Source organism: Leuresthes tenuis, unplaced genomic scaffold (assembly GCF_036924035.1).
Source record: "Leuresthes tenuis unplaced genomic scaffold, fLeuTen1.0.hap1 SCAF_7, whole genome shotgun sequence".
Taxonomy (NCBI): Eukaryota; Metazoa; Chordata; class Actinopteri; order Atheriniformes; family Atherinopsidae; genus Leuresthes; species Leuresthes tenuis.
This window is the reverse complement of record NW_027325361.1, coordinates 20,478,695-20,495,916: the sequence shown is the minus strand read 5'-3', so window position 1 is coordinate 20,495,916 and position 17,222 is coordinate 20,478,695. Positions and strand designations below refer to the sequence as shown.

At 40.7% G+C, this 17,222-nt stretch overlaps 1 protein-coding gene across 1 annotated transcript in view; it reads right to left on the bottom strand.

Annotated features, from left to right (window-relative positions):
* Positions 1–16,883, bottom strand: part of ncanb (neurocan b) — a 143,546-nt gene extending 126,663 nt beyond the window's left edge. Inside the window, exon 1 of the mRNA XM_072389789.1 lies at positions 16,563–16,883. The gene's annotated coding sequence lies outside the window, so the exon portion shown is untranslated. The remainder of the gene's footprint in view (positions 1–16,562) is intronic.
* Positions 16,884–17,222: the final 339 nt, after the last annotated feature.

Genomic DNA, 17,222 nt, shown 5'->3' with positions numbered 1-17,222 from the left:
ATCTAAGAACCAGACAGTTTTTCTCCACAACTTGCCATCTTTTCTCACCACTGCTGATACTCCCCTCCCGTCGTCGCCGCCCCAATCTTGTAAGCTACACAGACTGCCTGATAATTGGATTTCAACACAGTTCAAACGGCGGCATAAAGTAATTAGCAGCAACACACGGAATCAATCTCAAGCATGGCGATCATCTCTGTGGCTTGGTAGGTTTCTCTGGGAGCGCAGCGGGGTAACGTATGATATCAGTTTTACACAATTTGAATGTGTGGACGAGTGAGTTGGGACACAGGCGACTGTGAGCACAAGCTGGTATGCAGCCATGTGCATTAAATTTTTGTTTGCTTTCTGATCTGATGAGAAGTCCTTCAAGTGTGAACCAGATGCAGCAGAGCATCAATTCCGCTCCTTCTCCATCTCTGGAGACAAGAACAAAGAGGCCAGACTACATCAGGCAGGCCTTTGATCAGCTCAGCTCTATTGTGATCTTATCAGTACCTGACAGGCTTCGAGTCTGGGACACTTCTTCTGCAACCAATGAAAAGTCTGAATTTCCTCCAACACATCAGATGGTCTTTGTATTTCATGTGCACAGCAAGCGGTTGTCTCTAAGACACCTTTGTGACCTTCCATGTAAAATTCCACAAAGCTTTTCCACTCTACTAAAATGATCTATATTTTCTAAATATGAACTATGTTGCTTTTTAGGATGCATGCAACTGACGACAAGTTTTAAGCGAATAATGAGGCTGTGCTGCAGAACTGGACACTTCCCTTTTTCCAATCTCCCAAGTGGCCCTATCACCTGAGATAATGCAATGGAACTGATTAGTAACTGCAGGCCAGCACTTGAGCAAGGAAAATTAGAGCTAGTCATAAAGCACTTCTTCATCTCTGCTGAATCCACCTTCAGAAAAAAGTCAAGAAAGAAATAAAAAGAATCAAAGAGCCCCAGCCTGAATTTAAAAATACTAAAGCTATTTAGTTTCAACTGCTTCGTTGTTGGTGGCAAAATAAACTTCTCTATAGATACAAACAGTGTAAGCAGCCTGTAAATTTGATCCCATTTATTACATTTCTCTCTGTGCATGAGAGGAAGAAGTGAAGAAGTGAAAATGTTTCCAGCACCGCAGAGCAAAGAGGCTGGATCAGGAATGTTAATTCTTGTCGATGAGTCAACCACTGTCAGTGTGTTTTCCCAGTAACACTTCACACCTTTCGCACACGTTTCAGAAGGAAATGCACAGCTGCGGAGTTTCTAAAAAATGTGAACCCCAGAGACCAAGCTGTACTAATAATCCATTACAGTCACCAATTTTTCAATCGAGCTTCATTACAAGCCACAACCTTTGTTAACAAGAAACTTGTTCCTCTAATTTTTTTTTATAGAAGCTTAATGGCTCTTATTGTCACTTGAGCGCAGAGCTATTAGCCTGTCATATATCAAGCCCTCAGTGTCATGTGTAATGGATAAGTGTTTTGAACCAACTTGCACACTGTAGCATGAATCTTCCTGAAGGATGGTGATTACTAATGACGGTGGCAGCGCAGAGCAACCACCTTCAATCACCTTAAATCTCAGTGCCTCAACAAAGAGGCTGGCAAGGATAAGATCTTTAATCAGCCACATTTTTAATTTCTCATCCGAGCAATGTTAATACCTTTCCCAGGCGATATTCTAAATAAGACTTTAGACTCCAGACGTGCACATACGTAGACGCACACAAACGCGCACTGCTGAAGTGATGACAAACGAGGAGGCAAAGGCTCATTTGAATATCAGAGCGAAAGAGTGGCCGACGTAACCTCTTACCGCCTGTGCTGTAATTACTCAGCACTGGAACACAAGAGGAAACACAAGGTTTACAAAGCACCAGAGATGCACGTTTGAAGTCGCGAGCAGGTGAAGGAGCTCAAGGAGAATCGTGAGAGCAAGGATGGGAAAAGAACAAGAGAGCAACGAATCTGAGACCAGGCAGACTAAAGAAGTGAACGAAAAGGTTAGAATTAGAAATTATTTAACACTTGAGGTAGCACATGAAGATAACACTAATTTTTTTACTTTAATTATCAGACCAACCTTGCTTGGGCCATCTGTTACATGGAAAGTCACTTGTACACAACAGCCACTGATGGAGAGCCTATTTCTGTGGATGGCACCCTACATATTGAACTATTTAAGGTTCAAGGTGATTTATCTCCCTCTGTTTCTGTTTACTCACCCAAAGTTGACAAAAGCTGGAAGTTTCCATGCACAATTTCTTCATACATTTAACCCGTTTAGAACAAAGACTTTGTTTAAAAAAGTAGTCCATAGCCAGAGGTTTTCTGGAAATCTTGTCCATTAAATCCTTTTATTTCACAACCTCTAAAGGTAGGGAAATTATGGGGGGAAAGACAATTGAGAGGTTAAACCATTAGCTCTTACTGTAAATCCCTCACCTAAGTTTATTTTATTAATTGTTCATGCGTCTTGAAAACAACATCAATAAGATGTCAAATGTTGAAAGCTTTTCAATTGTTAAACAGAAAACAGGAGTCAATAAAAAAGTCAAAGTATTATATAATTTAGCTCATTCAGCTTGGAATTATATTTTTTTAAAATCCTTCATTAGCATTAACATTACTGTCTTACGTTAGTATTTGGTTTAGTCCTGCTAGTTTGTGCTGCTCTTTGTCTTGATGTTTGTTTCAACCATTTTTCCCCTCTCTTCTTCGCCTTCGAAGTTACTGCCCTCTTCTTCTCCTTCCTGGGCATCACTGATAAGTGTCTTGGCAGAAATACACCCACTGAAGGTCTCACCCCGGGAGCTTGACAGATTTTAGAAACACACACACACAGTTGTGTATCCATGACTAGAGGGCACTGCATTGACTTACACTTGTTTCCTGGACATTTAGTGGTCTCTTAACGATAACTATTACCGCGTTGACCTATAACCTAAAATATTACACCAGCTTTGAATTAATTCATACTGTGTAAAAAAAAATAAGCTCCCACAGCAACAGTAACTCCTAGACCAAAACACACATACTAACTTTCACAACTTTAGACCACAGTTAGAATAAGTTACATAATAAATCAATATTTTTTTCCTCCATAGTAACATTACTTATTTCAGGAGCTAAGCAGTTAGATTCCTTGTTTATTTTCTTCTTAACATGACACAGTCAATACTTTTGTCCCCTCCTTTCTCTCCCTGTTTTTCAGTCTCTCTTCTCTCCCTCACCATCAGTCTTTCAGAGACCCTGCAGGTGTCAGCTCTCAGTTCCAACTCAACCCTTAATGACTAAATTGGAGCAATTAATTATCCTGATTGGTGATGTTAACCTCCACCTCTTCCACCTGGACTCTTGGCGGTGCAAACAAAGTGGCTGATTTACTCTGCAACCGTGCACCCCCTGTGTGCAATTTACTCTAAATACAGCAGTGGTTGACGATGGTTTGCCGTCCACCCCAAATGAGATATACGCTAAATCAAACAAACAGTGAGAGAGTGTAGCATTCATATAATGATCTAACACTGAGGCACAAATAAAACAAAGAAATATCCTTGCAATATCGCACAAAACTGTCTCAACCTTGAAAATGACATGCCACGATAACTCCTCCTCTGCTTTCCTCTGACCTCTCTTCTGGCTCATTTCCCTTCATCTCTCATGCACCTGCAGCAGTTTGTCAGTGTGCTTTGGATAATTACACATCTCATCACGACCACACACAGCCACGGGCTCTCGGCTGTCCTCCCGCATTACTGCTGTAGCGCAGGCATGATCTGCAATTCTGAGGTGGAGCCATGCATCGAATAACAAGTCCCAAAACAACATCTGCATATAATAACAGAAATGGTTTGCAGCTATCTCCAGGAAAAAAGTCACTGTTTAATCTAACACATGCAACAATGTACAGAATATTGACGCAATATTATGTGAATGACTTGCTATGGGCTCATCTTGCTCTAACTCTCTGGGCTCATACCATGTAAGTCCATCAAGCCCTGATGAATACCATCCTGTCAGTGCAACCAGCTGTCTGAGCAATGGCCGCCTCTCAACCCCCCCATTAATGTCCCCCCAAAGATGCAGCAGTGGCAGCCCAGGGATGCATTTGATTTTAAAACCTGTCTCAAAGATGATTAAATCAATCTTTAACAAAAAAATTCTAGGAATTCCTAATAAAAACATGTCCCCATTTTAGTCTTATCTCTTGCCTTTTCCTGCCTCGTTGCTTTGTAAATGATGGCAGGGCAGGTTTTATGAGGGAAAGAAGATTTAAGAGGGTCACGGAAAGAAACATCAAAAAAAGGCAGGAGATATGCTGGGATTTCTTGCCTGTGGTGTGGGTAATAGCTGTTCAAGTTTAGCACGTTCTGCATTGCACACAGTAAGCTGAAAAGAAGGTGACATGATCAGCTCACAACATATGATCACAGTTGAGTCACTTTTTCATAGTGTCAAAACATTACATTAGAAAGAAACACCTTTTTCCTTTTTAGGAAATATGCTTTTTCCCCCCACTTTCTGGTTTCTGAAGATTTTGGTTGGGAGGTTGATACCCGTCTCATATGAGTTGGTTAAAGACCAAAATTTATCTTATAGTGGCAAAGACTTTATTTACTTAATTTATTAGATCCCCGCTGTTATATATGCAAGAAAAGGAAAAACAATTCCACTGCCAAATCATTTGCATTTGGGAGCCTGTGTGTCACAGTGTTAAAAATACACAGGAAAATCAACCTATTCTTTGGGTTTATTTCCAAATTTTTAAGCACTCATTTCATTTAACTACCGTGTTTTAGTCTCTACTGCATTTGGTTTCAATTATGGTCACTTTGGTTTCTCTTCTCTTCACTAATCCTTTGTTTGACAAAGTTAAGAACGACTCATTAAGTCACTGTAACTGGAATAAAAACTTCCCAAAAACTATTAAATCTCAATGTTACAAATAAAGAATAAAAAGGACGTATACCAATCCTGGCGATCTGAAAGTCAGGCCAAAATATTGGAATATAAGTCTACAAGCTCTGCTGCTGATGGCAAGAAAGCTAGTTCCTAACTGAGAACTAACAGGTAATATGCACCACAAAGCAAAGAACGTAGGGTCAAGGACTGGCAGTCCAAAGATGTTACATACAATTTGATATATGAGCAAATGCTTATAACGACAGGTTTTTTCATTCTCATTCATGACTTTCTAACCTGACCTTTATCTATCCATGTCATTTGTTACTTGAGATTTAGATTTACATCAGGGGGGAACAGATAGCCTGGCTCTGTTAAAAGGTAAAACATTATTTCACCAGGACTCTAATGTCACAGCTTAGTTACTCATATTTTCCCATATACGGGACCATGCGACCTTCATTTCCTCAATCGTCTTAATGTTAAGTTAAGCTCGCTGGTTGTTGCTTCATTTTACCCAAAAACGGAACAAATCTTGCCATCTGTCTCACCGCAGACAAGCAATAAGCTTTATTTCCCAAATAAAGTTGTACTATTCCTTTAAGCACTTCATTTGAAGCATATAAAATTGATTTTTGAAAGTTACCCTGGACTCAGCAGTCTTCTGGCTGTTTTTTGATCTCTCCCCACATAGAAATTGCCAGCCAAAACCTGTTTTCATATTCTAAATATAATATTCATAAGAAAAAAGATTGTCCAGATATGGAGTGGACATTTCCTGCCTAGAAAATGTGTTACATCTAAATCATTCTGACAGGTACAAGAATCCCTGCAATTGACAGCAGAAGATGTCAAGGAGGTGGGATGTGCCATGATGTGGGGCAGAGAAAATACCACCTGTCTGAGGCATAGATATTGGGAAAAGAGTCACAAAAGATTATGCAGGCAGTGGTCTTGACACTGGTTATATGGCATCAAAGCCTATTAGATTTTGGAAGAGAGACAAGTGGAATTAGGGGAAATTGGTATTTTCCTGGCTCTACTGTTGCTGGATATTTTCACTGGCTTACTCAAACATGAGAAATCTTTCGTCTGTAACTTATTAATGTATCTTATTAATGTAATGCTGCAGAGTCACATTTTGGTATGACATACACTCAAAAATGAGACATATTTTAAACAGTATAAGCTCCTTACATGCTCCTAGCAATGTGTAATTATTAGCCGTTAACATGAAAGCTTAGAATAGAGCAAGATATTTGAATGCTGCCTGAGGAAAAACTCTGTACAGCAAGACAACAGTGTAAGGACAGCTATGAAGAGAACAGAAAAATGAAAAGTTCTGCATCAGAGCTAACAAAAAGCTAATCAAAGCTGAGAGTCAGACCTTGACCTTCATGAAAGCATCTACTGCTTTAAGCAGTGTCTGAGTGTATTTATTTTTTTTAAAACTTACTCTCCTCAGTTGCTCTGTCGAATGGTGCCTTCTCTCTGAAGAAGAAGGTGACGGCAAAGCTAATCCAATCTCTACTGAGAGAAGAAAAACAGACACCTGGCACAAATTCATAACTCGAATGGATAGGTGCAGAGTTGATCTAGCACAGAGAACTAAACATCTTTTTCCTGAAGAATATGTGACGATATTGCCACAACAAAGGCATGTTGTGTATTCATGTAGAGAAACTACACCCTTGAATGTGTTTTTTAAGCTTTAAACTGAGATAATTTAACTGTTTTGTGATGAAACATATCAATGCTGGTGTTAATACTAACATTTTACGAATCATAATGTGAAAAAGTAGACCCCCCTCCCTTAGCCTTTGCCCTTGGCTAGGAGTCTGTGCCGGAATTGCATTGTTCACATGAGATTCTGCTTGTTTTTGCAAACCATCTATGCAATGATTTGGTACGAGTGGAATGGTTCACACTTGTGCTTCTGAAGGAAAGGCTAGTTTGACGACGTTCTTTTGCTTCTAACTAACTTTGTGTCATTGGCTGTGAGAGCTCAGTGTTTAGCATTACTGTAGCTGGAGCCAACAGATTGAACACTTGAATTAACATAGGACCATGATGGTAGTCCACCACACTGTCTATTTCAGGGAATTCTACAGAGGAAAAGTCCTCCAACTGAAAAACCACCGTGTGGTAAGTACTGTATGATACCAAATCTTCATTTCCATCCATCCATTTTCTATACCGTCTATCCGTTAATCGGGTAGCGGGTGGGCTGGAGCCTATCCCAGCAGTCATCGGGCGAAAGGCGGGGTACACCCTGAACAGGTCGCCAGTCCATCACAGGGCCACATAGAGACAAACAAGACAAACAACCATGCACGCTCACACTCACTCCTACGGACAATTTAGAGTCACAAGTCTTCATTTCTTTTATTATAAAGGTAAAACAAAAAGGGAGTCACTTTGGCTTAAATCACAAACTAGCGTAGTAAGTATTAAAATAATCATATTCCGACAGCAATAAATGCTCTCCAAATCGCAGCTTAAAGAGCTTCAAATATTTAAAAAAAATCTAATTTTTGGCTAAAAGAAATATAAGAACTAAAACTTTAATTGAAGACAAACTATGAACACTTTCAAGGGTCAAGCTGTAATGGTAACATTTCTTTGTCAGTTTTTTTTTTTGTAACAGTAGCTAGAAATTTTAGATGTTTAATCATCCATAAATACAATTAAAACTGTTGCACCCTAGCCTGCATCATCAAATTACAAAAGAGATAACGTGAACTCAATGTCTCTTGTTGATTTCTATCGTGTCCTGAAGGGAAACCTATTGCTGTAAGGAAGGGAAGGAAATTCATCTTAATATTTACAGCCTATTTTGGGAAATGGTTGGCAGTTATCTAAAGCGTACATGATTTGTGGTTAATGGTCTAACATGTTCAGAATTATTGGTCCTTAAGAGAGCTGATTCAAGAGTTCAATCAGCAGAACTCCCCCTCCCCAGCGAAGCCAACCTGACCTTTAGAAGGTACCACCCTGCCAAAGAAAAGCAAACACCTCATTTATCTGAAGGCCAATGTAATAGGAGGCCTGGGGCACTGGCTTTTGGGTCTGTGGCAGTGACAAGATGAGCACTCTGAGCTCCTAACTTTAGGAAAAGGTTGGAGTTGTTTGGAAATACAGTACACTGCTGCTGGATGGCACACTGAAGTGCACTGTTGAGGAGAAGCTCAGCCTAGTCATATAATCAGTTGGGTTATGCGGCACATGACAAAAAAGTAAACGACAGCAGCACACATAAAAAACAGATTTTTAAGAAGTACTTATAGTCAGCCGTAATCTTGAGAATTCATTTAGAATGGTAATTTCAGTCTGCTTTAAGAGGAAGAGCTATTAATCCTGAGCATCTTCTTTCAACAGCAGCAGTAATAGCAACAGCGTGGTAGCAGGACACACAGAAGTCAATTAAGGCTGTTTGTAGGAACACATAGGAAATCACAATAGCTGTGATTGCCCCAGCATGAAGGGATGATCTGTTGAAGATGTGTCCTGTCTGGGATCCTGATTAAGAATAAACACTCCAATCAAGAAGCCTGATTGCAGGATTGGCCTCTTAAAAGTGCCAAAGTTCTCTTATGACCTTCATTCACTAAGACGCAAAGACAGAGCAAGAAAGAGACACGAGATGAGAAAGAATTGTCCAATTCCTCGCTCAGGATATATTTTTGTTGCACCATGATTGCGAACAACAAACACATACTCTTATGGACACACTTCAGTGAAGAGAATACCTAATGATCTGCTGTGAACCTCTACTGGCCACTTAATATCCACTCCAAATTGCCCTCCTGCTACTTCGACACTACGAGTGGCTGCTCTCAGCATCTATATGTTCTGAGGCATAGAAGTGATGGTGGGTGGTCTGAAGAAATGTTTTCCAAATAAATCACAGGGGACCTTTTAATATCAGTGTGCAGTACAGAAGGGAGGATTTCTTTTTCCATTCCCTCCGAGAACACCTGAAGCACACACAGCTTGACTGCTAATGGCTCAGTGGTAAATCTCAACACGCACTGCTGAGCTGATTCGCTTTTTGAACTTCTTGCAATTCTTGGATGCAAGTCCAGCAAGACAAACTCATATAGTCACAGAAACTCACATACATACACACACTGTACTGAAACATCCCCCCTAGAGCCTTAGACAGCTTTGACCCTTTTGGAAAAGCTGAAGGGGGGGAACTAATGGCTGCGCGAACATGCCTCCTCTGCTGTTAAGCTTGGTGGTTTGACATGGAGAGGAGAGGACAGGAGCAGGGAGGAGGAGATAACCTCAGCTTTGGAGAGTCTTCCTCGGATCCCCTCTCTGTCAAACAATGAAGGTCCCGCTAAGACACGGCCCAATTAGAGCTTGGCGTCAAATGCCTGAGGTGGCTACAGCTCTCCAAGCATGAAATCCTCATTTTTTCCCCCATGTTTTGTGTTTAGAGGAGGTTTTGCATGCAGAAGAGAGAATATGTCAAGCATTGTAAAGGCACACATATTACAGTCCTATATAGCCAGGAAAGGACCACCAAAAAAAAAAAGAGAAAACATTTTGAATGTAATCACGTCAACAAACACTGTTTCCTCGGCTCTCTGCTAAGCCAATGGGACACTGATAACAGCTGGAGCAAGTCAAGACTTACAAAGAGGAGGCAGACTTATTTGCTAAAGACAGTACACACATGCAGAATCACACACAGTCATCGGAGCAGCTGTTGTGGCCCTTGCAGTGACAGCTCGGAAAGCAGTCCATCACACACACTGCAGCTCCCAATCAATCTCCTCACTGAGGTGGTCACTTGGAGATGTAGTTGCAGTGCTTACCACACCAACCTCTATGGAACACATACAATTTGAAGTATTCACAGCTACTAGAGGATCCCCAGCAACAGTTCTGGGAACAGTTGCCAAATGTAATGAAAGGTACAAGAGAAGAGTGGATCCAGTACTCCTACATTAAAGATGTTTTTTAGGACAGACAGACACCCTCCTTAATTACAGCTGTTGAATCCCAGAAAATGTAGACAAGGAGAGGATACAAGAAGGATCAGAAACAGATGTTAGTGTCATAGATTTCCACACAGGCATAAAAATAAAAATGCTTGTAAACATAGCAGAAAGCTGATTAATATTATTCTTGCCTGACTAATGACTGACTGCAGCAAAGACTCTTTATTTTCATCATTATTCCGCAGTATAACAGTTAATATATAAAACAGAAGTGTTACACACCCAAGCAGCTCCTTTTGAATTTGCCATAGTGAAACTGAAAAACTACTGTAACCACAGGGAAGAATGTCCATCCAGACCCACTAAGCAAACACAGAAAATGGTAGAGTTTTGTTAAACAGCCTTGCGCATTGAAATCTGCAGCCACAAACACTGACCTTCATGTTCAGCTAGACTACTCACTTACTGGGCGAATACCTTGGTTTTAGCCTCATTTGGAAGCAACTGTACTTTATTGTGAAACTAAGCTTTAGAAATGCAATGGTCTTGGGAACGATGCAAGAAACGAGCAAAATAAATGTCCTCCTGTCTCAAAATCTGCTCGTTCCCTAAAAATTAAGCTTCACATTAGTCAAGTACATGAACAAAAGTTTTAAGCTTTTACTTGCTTAAACACACCTGCGCAGAACCTCAACCACCACGTCTACATTCAACTCTAATGACTCGTGGATGTGATCCACGCAAAAATCATTTTGGGGAAGCGTTGACTATTTTCATCATAAAGTGCAGAACCCCACTTACAGGACATCTGACCTGCTACAAGTCTTACAAATTCAGAACTAAAATCTTCTTGATGTTCTTCATTTAGCTCACTGCATAGGCTAAGCAGACATGGAATATCCGCAAAAAATATGAGACTGGCCAGAATCTAATAATTTATCTGCTGTTTATAGTGGAGAGAACTAATGGTGAACAAATTAGCTGGATAAATGAGTCGATGTCTCTAATGTCAAAATATTTACTGTCTGCACAAAGGGTTCGTCTCTCTTTGGCCTTTTCACTTTCTCTCTTGTCTTCTTGCTCATTCTTTTCAGCTTAGCGTGTCTATGGATTCCGCTGACCTATTCCCACAAACGCTAGCGCTTACACACAACCGCACATACAGTGCCAAAGATCTGAAGAGGCAGAGCTGTTCTTGCTGGTGGATAAACTGACATGTTCCACAAATCCATGTGTCACTTTAATCCCTCTGGTGAGATTTGCAGGTTGGTCAACTGGTGCTGCTGTCTCTGGCTGGTCCTCCTTCTGTCTGTCATCTGCCTTTCTCTCAAACGAAACATATATTGGGCATGTTAACGTGGTTACAAGATTGACTTTCTTACAACAGGAGGACTTTAAAATAAAACCTGAATGAACGTATCGATCCATGGTACTGTCAATGCATCACCAGACACAGATACAGTATCTCCGTGATTAACCTTGCTTCTTTGGAGAGTGTTTGTAAGTATTTGTTAGAGCATGGGAAGTTTATGAGCAGGGCATATACAAACCACACAGAATGTATTTTTTTGTTTACTCAGAACTTTTTGGGAACAAATCTATGTAGGTAAAAATATATATATACATCCTTTGCTATCCCTGTGTATCCATTCAAAGCAATTTAGTTTATTTATATGGCACCTTTAAAAAAATTATCTATTCAAGCTGAACTATGATCCAATCAAATTCAAGCCAATTAATTGTAATCCAGTTATAATCAGAGGTTATCAAATTCCAAAACACAAATTCCTAAAAAGTTTTCTTGCTACAGAAACTAATTAATTGAATCTAAGTGAAATAGTAGAAGTAGGTGTAGTGCTACACTAATAAAATATGAAAAAAATGACGGACTGGAGTTTGATTTTGCAGATTTATTGAAGTTTAGGACAATGGCACAAACTTTATTGAGTTGTGGCATTTTAACCTTTGTTTATTTGTCTGTGTCTGTATTCACTGGAATGTACAAAGCAGCCTGATCAGTCAAATACAAATGGAGTGACAGGAGAGCATTAAAAGGCATTATTATCAACTCTGCACCAACTGAGACACAGACAAGAGGATTACAGACAGAAATGTTTTTCTTATTGGGATAGGCTGATTTTTTTTCTTATCTTTTTTTTTTTCAGTAATGGCAAAATACACCAACATCAAACCCTTTGAAGCTGCAAAACTCAAACAGAAATTATGCACTACGGCGTCCTGCACAGAATAGTCTTTCGGCATTTGTCACTCAGCATTTGTCTGACTGACACAAAGACAGGAAAGAGGCATTGTGTTTGACTTTGTGTGACTACAAATTACTAATGAATTTCAGTCAAAGCATGTCAAATAATGTGTGCCACAAATACTCTCTCTTGCCTCTCCCAATACTCAAAAAGACACAAACTAAGTCAACACTTAAAATAAGAAGTTGTTAGTTTGACCTAGGACAGTATTCTGAACTAAATTAGTTTCACAAGTTTCCTCTTTTCCCCCACAAATCCCTGCAATTGTTTTCAGCAACCCCAGAGCTACATCTCTGATTAGGGAGGGGAACTTAATAAGAATCACACCGCTGTCTCAGCTTCATAAATAGCCCCGCTGTGTAAAATCCAGGCAGGCAGGGTAAGATGGAAGAAGACAATCAGAAATCATTCTCTGTGACAATAGCTTATTCTTTTATCCCCTTATGTCTCGCTTTTCTCCATCTTCAGTTAGAATCTTCCTGTCAAGAAATACACTATGAGATTTGGGGCAGTCTTGTGTACCTTTACAAATTAAAATTGAAAACTTGTTCACACACAGCAAAATGCATCCTTCTCCTTTGGGAATTGCACCACACAAGAGGAGAAAACATTGGCCATCTGTGGGCCTCTCAAGCACTCCCTGTTAGCAGCTCATCAGAGTCTGACAGCTACAGCCTGTACAACAATGATGCCAACATTACATTGTTGATATGCTTCAGTGAGGCATCTTTTAGACGCTCCCTATTAGTGTGTGTGTGTGTTATGATGTGCAAACTCTGTTGAATTTTTGTTTAGCAGGAGAGAAAAACAATGAGATGGACAAAACAGGCACTGCTTCGCGAGCTGTCCAGTGCTGAAATCACATAAAGAGCCCACAGGGAGAATTGTCTTTTCTGAGGATTACCTCAGACAGAAAAAAAGCAGACATATAATGGTTAAATAAACAGCTATGTAGTAGTTGCTTCTCCTCTGCAGCGTGACATGGGCTGACTGATAGAGATGCAATCCAGTTCAAATCCACTGGCATGCTAACGGACATTAACAAAGGAGGCTTTGCAGACAACTGGCGAGACAAAGAGGAAGCCGTGAGGTAGCTCAACAGAAATCCACCTCAACACCCCTTGTTCCTCTAATCACTGGAAGATACTTGACTGTGCTCATGTCATTAATTCAGCAGACGAAAACTGTTACCAGATATCATCATTTATTTATAGTATTTAACAGGGAAAATGCTTCCTTTGAATAATACATTTGGTGGGAGAGGGGTGCAGAGCTTGGGTTTGGGGGTTGGGGGGTGACCGATGAATATTAATGACCTGAGCCTGGAGGGATTGTGGTAAGCTACCTTTTTTTCTGCCTCTGTGCCTCCTGGGCTTTGTCTGCTCAGCTACTGACCATGATATCCCAGCTGTGCTGCTCATTTGCTTGGCTCCCTGTGCAGTGGCTAGTTCAACACGGCTAATGCCAGACTATTATATCATTAGCCAAGGTAAAGCTAGCAGCAGTCCACTTAGGCTGTGCTCCAGCTGCTTGGTGGCATCAGGTTGGAGAAGTGAATGGACGCATAACTGTCAATCAAACAGACCGACGTGCCCTCGTGAGCAAAGGTACTGCCTTCATTAAGAGGTTTAAATGACCCTGTGACTGGGGGAAAGGAGGTGCCAAGTGGATCGCAGCCTAAAATGTGATCTATGATCATGTGTACTCTGCTGCTACACACACGTAGTTTGAACAGAAAGTAGAAAGCGCACACGGTCATGGTCATTTATACAGCCAGAATCAAATATGTGCATAGGCTGCTGTGTGGGTTTTCACTTTTTAATTGGATCAGAGTTATCTAAGTGTGTAAATTAGTCAGTTTTTGCAGCAATCCTTCGCCACCTTCCTCATCTGCCACCACAGACCCAAAAAACTTACATAAACTTGTATAAGGTGAGCCTACAAAGGGAATTTGAGCAAAAAACGCACTAGAGAAAAACAGTTATTGATAAATATACTTTAACCACTGTAAAAGTAGAATATGGCTAGCTATTGGCCACAGCAGGATCACAGTTGACTTGCAGGACCACACTCTTTCATCCAAAAGACTTGTAGCTGGAGGACTTCACTGGTCAAACAGCCAATAGTAACCCTAGTGACTGTCTATTTGATTATATGCAGTTGCTTGGATGCTCTCCCTTTTTTTCCAGTGCCATGCCAGAGCAGCCGTGTTTTCTTTAAGTGTAGCAAAGGGTTCATTGTAGGAAAATTTATGTTTTGCATTGGCAAAATATCTGTAAAAATCCCCAGTTTCTCATTTATTTGCTTGGACGCAACTCAAGAGCACAATTGAATTCTTGCCAATTCACATCTTCTGCTACAAGTGTCTGCACTAAGCTGAGAGCAGTCAGCCAGAAAAGACATATTATTGAAATATGTGACAACACAACCTCATGCAAAGAGCAGATAATGCTATCAAACTGCCCAAAGCTTTCACCTTCCTCTTTCTCTCTTGATTTCTGCTTCTTTTCACCCCCTCTTTCCTGCCGTGCACCTGAGATGTGATGACAACATTTCTGTGCTGCATTTGGCGTTGACCACAATTGGAGCAGAGCCGCTAAGAAGCGGTGAGGCTCTCTCAGAAGGAATATTGTTTATCCATTGTAATGCCTCATCACACAGAAAATGAGAGCAGTGAATTGGCAACAGCACAGAAAAGAGCACCTCTTCTGAGAACAATGACAATAACGGCAGTGACTGTGATCCAAAGGAGGATTAATGAGTGAAAGTCCAAACACAATGAGGTATCAAGAGAAAGAAAGAGACAGAAAGTCAAACAGAGATCCTCCGAAATGTGCATCAGAGCATATCAAGAAGAAAGACAGAAAAGGCAGCAAAGGGACTTAAAGAACAGTTGAATGTGGGGCCATGACTTACTTGTGCAACAGAAGCCGATAATGCTCAAATTGTTGACTAACACAGTTCAGGAATTGACAACAGAGGTGAAACAAACACAAGTATCACATACACAAAGATACACACATGACTGCCCAACCAGTGAGAGGGGATATTTGATAAAAAATTTGTCACAGAATTAAACTCAGATAAACACGTTTGCTTTTACTGCCTTGGCTGTAGACATTAGAGATCCTTCTGCCAATGCCTGGTTAAAAATACAGTAGGATAACATACCTGTGGGATGAGGTTGGGAGGGATAAATATATAGAAAATATATAGAATATCAAAGAAAATAAGTGCTGCCAAGGACAGATTGTACTAACTCTTTGTAGACTGTGTGTGTGCCCCCATGTGCACGAATACCTGAGACCAACAATGAGCACAAGGCAAACAGAATAAGAGGGGAGGGAAAAAAGGATACTAGTAACCATTTCACAAACTGCTTGGTCGAATATCTGCTTAATTTCCCATGGGGTCATGAGCAACTCCGCTCCCTTTCTCACAGCCACGCTGTATCTGAAACACTGCCATACACTCGTTAAAATTAAAACAGAGGAAAAGCACAACCCAACACTGTTATCTTCTTCATCTATAACAACATCCCTCACTGTGAGATTGCCAACTAAAAGCCATTTTGTGTTACATCACTGTGGCAAGAAAACTGTGTTCAGGCCTCCTCTATTTTGAACAGTTTGTAGCCTAGGGCTCTTCCTGATAGACTGCAAAGTTTTCTCTAACCGATATCATTTAGAGACCTATTAAGCAGAGTGTAAGTGCCATTCAAGATAATGTTTCAGGTTCCCTCCTTTTGCTTTGCTGACAGCGCTTACAACCCTGCATGCCTGCGCTGCCTATTGACTTTCACCAAGACCAAAAGCTGCCGCTTTCCCTTTCTGCCTCACCTGAAGCTTTACAGGGGAAGAAAAGGGTGGAGGGCTCACAAAAAGAGGTGGGCTGATGGTGGCACAGATACAAATTCTATGTTAAAAAACTTTTTCGGTGATTTGACATAGGCATTTTCTAAAGGGGAAAACAAAAAAGGTGAATAATGGTTTTACATATTCATTATCTATTAAGAAAGGCTGCATAATTAGAAAATTGACATAAAAGAAAGGAGGCAGAAGTAAATGACAAAAGCACCTGTCTGTGTTAAAGCCATTATCCGTATTTGCTTTAGTGAAATTTGTTATAAAACTTCAACACTTCAACAAGAAATTCATTTAAAATCTGTCATGTTAAAACATAGACCAGTGACATTTTAAATCAGTTAGTCCAATTCTTACAATGGCTATACACTTAAGTACTGCCGTGCACCTGTAATTCTGTTTATAGGAACACATCAAGACACATTTGACACGCTTATCTGCAATTCATCACGGCTGTGGTGAACACAATCTGTGAAACACCCGTCTCTTTTTGAGTATATACGAATCATTCAACACTTACCAGACTTGATGTGAAATTCCGATCATTAACATACAAAAAAGCCACAAGAACTCGCTCTCACCTTTCGAAGAAGTGAGGTCCGCAGGAATGTAGAGCGATGCTGCAGCTTCACAGGAGCGCCGCTTTGATACAGTGCAGGTGGTAGCGCCACAAGGAGTGAAGCTGTACCATCCAACGGCGCGTAAAAGCCCAGCGAGTGAGGGTGAAATCGAGGCAGTATTCAGAGTTAAATCGTCAAAAAGGAACAAGACCAGGAGGACCGTGTCGTCTTACGAGAGATCCGCCTGGACTTCGAAAAGAGACGCTCGTCTTCTGGAGACGAGGCGGGGGAACAGCCGGTGATGAGTGGATGAGCGCCAGTCAGAGTGGTGCTCACCTCTCCAGCAGCTGAGCGCTACTGAACAAAAGAGTGCTGCGAGGGATCTCTATTCAAATAACAGGAGATGGAAAGGAGGGAGTGAGGGCCGAGATGGGGAGGACGGTGTGTGAATGGAGGGGTGTGTGTGTGTGTGTGTGTGTGTGGGAGAGGGGTGCCCTTAGAATTTAGGCTGACATAAAGACTCGAAGTTTCTGCAGAACAGTGTGGCAAACGAATTCTAAAACACCTAATATAATTCATACAGTTTATACATATAAGATCTAATACTATTTATGATGATCTGTTGAAGTGTTATTGTTGTTCAGTGTGATAAATTATTTGGCCTCTTCGTTTTTTTGGCGT